This window comes from Fukomys damarensis, unplaced genomic scaffold (assembly GCF_012274545.1).
Source record: "Fukomys damarensis isolate Sample0158 unplaced genomic scaffold, DMR_v1.0_HiC HiC_scaffold_4, whole genome shotgun sequence".
In the NCBI taxonomy this organism is placed as follows: domain Eukaryota; kingdom Metazoa; phylum Chordata; class Mammalia; order Rodentia; family Bathyergidae; genus Fukomys; species Fukomys damarensis.
This window is the reverse complement of record NW_022900916.1, coordinates 8091230-8097229: the sequence shown is the minus strand read 5'-3', so window position 1 is coordinate 8097229 and position 6000 is coordinate 8091230. Positions and strand designations below refer to the sequence as shown.

General features: G+C 40.1%; 1 protein-coding gene across 1 annotated transcript in view; it reads left to right on the top strand.

The window, feature by feature from the left end:
• The first annotated feature begins 15 nt into the window (after positions 1–15).
• Positions 16–6000, top strand: part of Napepld (N-acyl phosphatidylethanolamine phospholipase D) — a 31300-nt gene continuing 25315 nt past the window's right edge. The window contains exon 1 of the mRNA XM_010636960.3: positions 16–207. The gene's annotated coding sequence lies outside the window, so the exon portion shown is untranslated. The remainder of the gene's footprint in view (positions 208–6000) is intronic.

Below are 6000 nucleotides of genomic sequence, written 5' to 3'. Positions count from 1 at the left end.
CGGCGGGTGTCGCGGTGCCCACGCCTGGCGCCCTGCCGGAGATGCTGCGCTCCTGAGCGGCCGCGCTTCATTTGTATTTCCGCAGCTTGTGAGCGCGGAGCCCGCACTCCCAGCCGCCCGGAGAGGAGCCGAGCAGTTGTATTCCTCTCCCTCCGGCGGAGTAGCTGTCTCCAGGAATTAAGATCCCTTCTTGCCTGCGATCGCCAGGTGCGTCTTCACCGCCCGGAACGCGGGCGGGTGTATCTTCCCTTGGTCGTCTGTGTATCAGTGGGCCCACAACTTCTTCTGGGCCACTTACTACGGGTTCATTGTAGTATTTATCCCCTGGAAAATCCATCCCAACAGGTTTCTCCCCTTGTGTCTTGAAATAAGTGTACTTACTGAGCTACGGAATGGAAATGGAGAGCCAAAAAGTGGGGCAGGTGGGGTGCGCGATGGGAGGTGGCGTTGAGTTTCTCAAATTAGGAATTACTGAAGCCTTTTCAGAACAGGAATTGAGATCACTCTGCGTATTTTCTTCCTTTTTATGGTAGCGGGATCGAACTTGGGTCCTTGCGCTTGGAAGGCAGGTGGCGGAACCACTGAGCTAAATTCCTGGGTATCCCTCCCCCTCATAGAACTCTTTTAGATGGAACTTGATCGTTGCAAATACCCTTTCATGGGCTCCAGTATCTGGAAAATCACACATCATTACGATCTGGAAACTATTAATACAGGGAGTGAGAAAGGTGTTTAAAAAACACCTTTAAAAATTAGTTTAGTCCTCTCTTGCCTTTACTGTAGATCCTCCTGTTCTGTGTGTGTTATGACTCGCCGGTTCACTTTGGTTTAGCATGAAATGTTTGCTATTTGATAATTGTGCTTAATTTAGTCAGAAAGTCCCTCCTTGAGACCCAGTTTCCCTCAACGTGAGAAATAATTTCCATCTTTGTTAACAGATGAAAGCCTTAGTTCCATTTCTGTGGTTTAGTGGCACTGACATTTTTTTAGAAAGAAGTTACATAATCTTTAAAAAGAAAGATTATCCTACATCCTAACGTGGTTTTGTGGCAGGAAAATATTAGGTTTGTTAAAGAAGAAATTTAGGGCAGATGTACGTATTTAAAATAAGATTATGAAGGACAGAATGAGAGGTAAAAACATGTCTTAAATCAACTGAAAATATAACTTTAATTTCCAAAAATTTTATTTTGTCAACATTGTTCAGGATTTCTTGCTACAAGAATTATGATAAACCTCCAAGAGACAAAAATACTTAGTATAGCTCTGGTATCACTATTTTCACTCACACCTACAAATTATATTGGATAAATTCTGTGTTGCAAAATTGAATTTTTAAAGTTAGTCTCCTTCCACTTATATAAAGTATATTTTAACATAAGCAGTCCATAGCAGAGTTTTGGTTAGATGTAATTTGATACAGTCCTCCTTCTGCATTTGTTTGAAAGGGATATTATGTTGGCTATTTGTGAGCTTGGAAAACTGAACTTCAGATTCTTACAAACTAGTTTGTATTTGGAAAAGTAGTATTTGCTTTTTGTTTCCTTTTGCTTTGTCTTTGGTGGTGGATAGTTGTGGATGTAGTGGGTTTTTCCATTCTTTTCTACTCTGAATAAGAATATGAGTATATTTTCTCGTATTTTTTTCTTTTCCCTTATTCCCCTTTCCCTGTCTTTCTCACTATCCCTACACCTTTGGTCCTTTTCTTCCTGTTTGCTAATTGTCCCGTTAGGATCTTGAGTGCTATTTTAGTTTTTCACATTAGAGGAACTATTCGGTATTTGCATATGTGTGACTTGTTTATTTCACTTAGAAATATATCCTCAAAATATACCCATTTACCTATGAATGAATCTACTTTCTCATTCTTTATGGCTGAGTAGTATTCCATTTTATAGAAAAAACACATCTTCTTTATCCATTTTCCAATTGATGGGCAGATGAGCTGTGTCCAAGTTTTAGCTGTCACAAACTGTGCCGCTATAAACATGGGTGCGCATATATCACTGTGGTATGATTCTTTTAATTCTTTTGGAAAGAAACCCAACAGAGAGATGGCTGGGTCAAATGGAACCTCTAATCCTAGTTCTTTGAGGTGTCTCCATATTGACTTCCATAGTGGTTGCACCAGTCTGCACTCCCACCAACGATGAGAAAATGTAAAAATGTAATTAAAGCGTTTGAAGTGGGGAGGGAGAAGGGGTGGAGGGAGGGTGGGGACAAGGGGAAAAAATGAAAACCAATACCTGGCATGTAAAGGTACAAGATCCCAGTAATGAATGTAACTGTACTATCTACCTAGAATGTACCAATAAATTAAATTAAAAAAAAAAGAAGTACAGAAGGCACTACTAATAATCAGACCTGATTCTGGAAATCCTCTTGATACTATATTAAAGGTTTGGGATACTTTATATAGAAGTTTCTTGTTATTGGGAACTCAAAAGGCTATAAGTTGCTATCATCTTACCTTTGAGTTATTCAGGGGGATGGAGCAGATATTAATACTTTACAACGGTTTGAATAAAGTAAGAAACCAAAAAAGTAGAGCACTGAAAATGTTTCCTTCTGTTCTTGTGGAGTTTTCCTGCATAAATTAATAAGAGATCTCTTAATTGTTCCTTCAAGTGAAGCCTTGTGGTCACCAATGGCCTCAGGATTATTATTTTCAAGGACTCAGTTGTTGGTCCCAGTAAAAGGTCCAAAAAGGGCAGATTATCTTTATATAGGACACCATCAAGGAATATGGTTACATTTGAGGAGGGAAAAGGAGGTCTTGAGGAGGATAGTCAAGATCTCCTCCATACTGTCTTCAAGAATGGGAAAGTAACAAAAAGTTCCTTGTTTGATGAAGGAAGGATGCACAGCAAACGTGAAACCAGAGGTAGCACTTTATCTTGTGACTGGATTGTGTGTGTGCCTTTGTGGACTTGCGTGTGTGTGTTTGTGTGTGTGTGCACCTGTGTGAGATGATATAATGCATAACATTCACTGTAAAAAAAAAATGTAAAAATGAGAATCAAGACTTGCCATGTAAAGGTACATGATCCCAACAATGAATGTAACTGTACTGTATCCCTAAATGTACCAATAAACTCAATAATAAAAAAAAAAATGTGAGTATATGTAAGGCTGTGTGGATTTGGGCATTTTGGCCTGAAATACATACAAGTAAAAGTGTTTTCATTGAAGTATTAGTAAAGTGAACTCTGCACATAATCATTAAAGAACACCTTTATCTTGAAGGGCTGTGAAGGCATGCACAAAACTGGCATTAAAAAAAATTCACTCATGATTTTCCGTAAGTTTCATGTAGTATTTTGTTCTAACTCCTATAATATTGAAGAATTCTACCTGTCTACAATTTATAGTGTTTTGCTCTATTTATCTTTTGAATTTAATAATCATTTCTTATGTATTTATTTTATTAATGGATTTTCATGACACATTATATATGTCCTTGGATATGTTTTCTGTCATAGATGCAGTCTTCTATCAAGCCAACTGGTTGAATAATGCACTATAACTTTATCACTTACAAAGCAGTTTTGGCTTTTTAAAGTATATTTTTATTTGAATTTGTAGACGTAATATATGTGAAATTATTAACTCCATCACATGGATGAGAAAAACGGGAGTCTGAGCACCCAGGAGATTTTAGGGATTTGGGCAAAGTCCCGGCAGCCTCAGTTCTTGTTAGACAAGGGTACCCAGGAGGCCAGGGTGGAGGGGCTGGGTTGTTGCTGACACATCTATGGATGACATCCGGAAAGTGGTGGAACAGCTTGTGAACTGTCACTAACTATGGGTGTTGAAGGCTCAGGGCCTGCATATAGGTGGGTCAGGGTAATTCAAAAGCTCTATTGAAAACCAACTCTGTCTGCTACCTAGAACAGTCTTTTCCCTTGTGGCAGCAGAGTTTTGTGTTTATCTAATTTGGGGACTTTTCCAGATTAAGAGACAATAACAATGGTTGAACAATGACCTTGTATATAGTTCTGTGTGATTTTGTCCTCTCTCTCTGTTACAAGCATGAAGTTCTGGGGGTAGAAAGACACCAGCCTTTCTTACTGTTATTAGCACTCCTTAGACTGGTCACATTCTTGCGTGTTTTGTGTGTAGGTTCCTTAAGCTAGGACAGTTGGAGGACAGCAATAATTTGTTCTGTGAGTTTTTTTCTGTATTTTGACACTTCTTCCATAGGAGCACTGGGAACTCCCTGGGAACCAGATGCATTGGTCTCCCTACCCAAAGGTAGATGTCTCTTTGCAGAACTGACAGTTCTTGCTTGTATATTCCCTAGGGGTTCTGCTTTTGAGGAGAAAAGGGAGTTAATTTTCTACCAGGCACTTTCTAGTCTTTATCACTGTACCACCACTCTACCACCCATAGAATTCAGCTACTCAGCTATTCCTCATGACTTTTCAGTGCTTATTTTTGCTGATTAATAGAGTTAGTGGGGTTGCTTTTTGTTGACTTTTGTCTCTCTGGCCTTTAGTTTTGCTTCTCCTATTATTTGATTGCAAAGTAATTAAAAAATGATTTATAGCTCCATGAAGAGCAAGTAGGAGTTTAAACTCCTGCTCTTCATGTGTTCATTCCACAGATACTTGTGTGCTTATGTACGAGACAGTGTGATATATACTGATTGTATATCGTATTCTGACTGTAGTCCCTTTGTAAAGTTTTTTTCCTTGGGAGCATGTAGTTGGATTTGTAACTCAGATCTTTGTACCTAGCAAGGTAATCTTCTCAGTCTTGGCGCTGTGTGGCAGTCTTAGTAAATACCTGTCACTTCTCTAGTGTGCATGGGACAGGTAGGAAGCCTAGCTTTATGGTAGGTAGCTGCCAGGCTAGCAGCATAAATAGGGACACCAGAAAGTTCCTTTGACCTTTCCTAAGTGCCTGTCCCACAGCTGTGCTAATGACTGAGTACGGCAGTCACTGCCATTCCTGCCTGCGCCATCAGATTCACCCTACAGAGCTTTTAAAAACGAGTTGGGGAACAGCCCCACCCCTCTCCCCCAGGGTTTCATTCTGTACACTCAGGTATAGTTTAAAAAACTCCACAGATAATTCTGATGCAGCCAGCCTCGAGAATCACAGGGTGAAGGCTCTATACTCAGCTGGATAAGAAATACTCTAGGGAAGGTTATCCATGACTTACTGGAGATCAGATCTTTTCCTGGCAGACTGTTTTGACGCAGAGAGGAGGAGGAACTGACACTGAAATGCCTCAGGGACAGTTGAGTTCCTCCTGATTTATCTGGACTGGCCTATGTTACCTTTTCAGTCTGTTACTGTGGGGAAACTTTTCCTTCAAGCAAAACAACCTCCTTCAGGGTTGGGGATGTAGCTCAGTAGCACACCAAGCAGGAGGCCCTGAGTTCTATCCCAGTACCAAAAAAAAAAAAAGAAAAAAAGAAAAAAAAGGAACCTCCTTCCCAGGGGCTGCAGGACCTGGGGAAAGTGCTAGGTATGAGAGGCCAGCATTAGTGTGGCAGCTGGCAGTTTTTGGTCCTGGGGGCCATGAGGGAGATGAAGGGGGTGGTACAGAGAGGATTATTATTTTCAGAACTCAGAGACTGTCCAGGTAAGTGAGATCCTCCTGGTGAATTCAGGTGAAGCCACAAGGAGCTGTGGGGTTGATAGGAATTCTGTGGAAGAATTGTCCTTTTATATTTTAAGATTTCTGAGAATTCCTGCAAAATTCTCTTATTCAAAGAGAAGAACAAAAACACATCCTAGAGTTTATTCCATTTCACTTCATTTGTGCCATTGTCTTTAGCTACATATCTTGTGTAGAAATTTTAAAATGGTACATCTATTCCCCTAACCTTTATTAAGGTGTTTAGAGCATGATAAAACACTGGTTTACAATTACTGAGGGCTTATTGTGCACGAGGCACTGGGCTGAAATTATGAAACCAAGGCTTAGGAAGACAAATTGGGCCAAATTGGGAAATGTATATTTAAAAATATATTTAATCCCTTATGCCC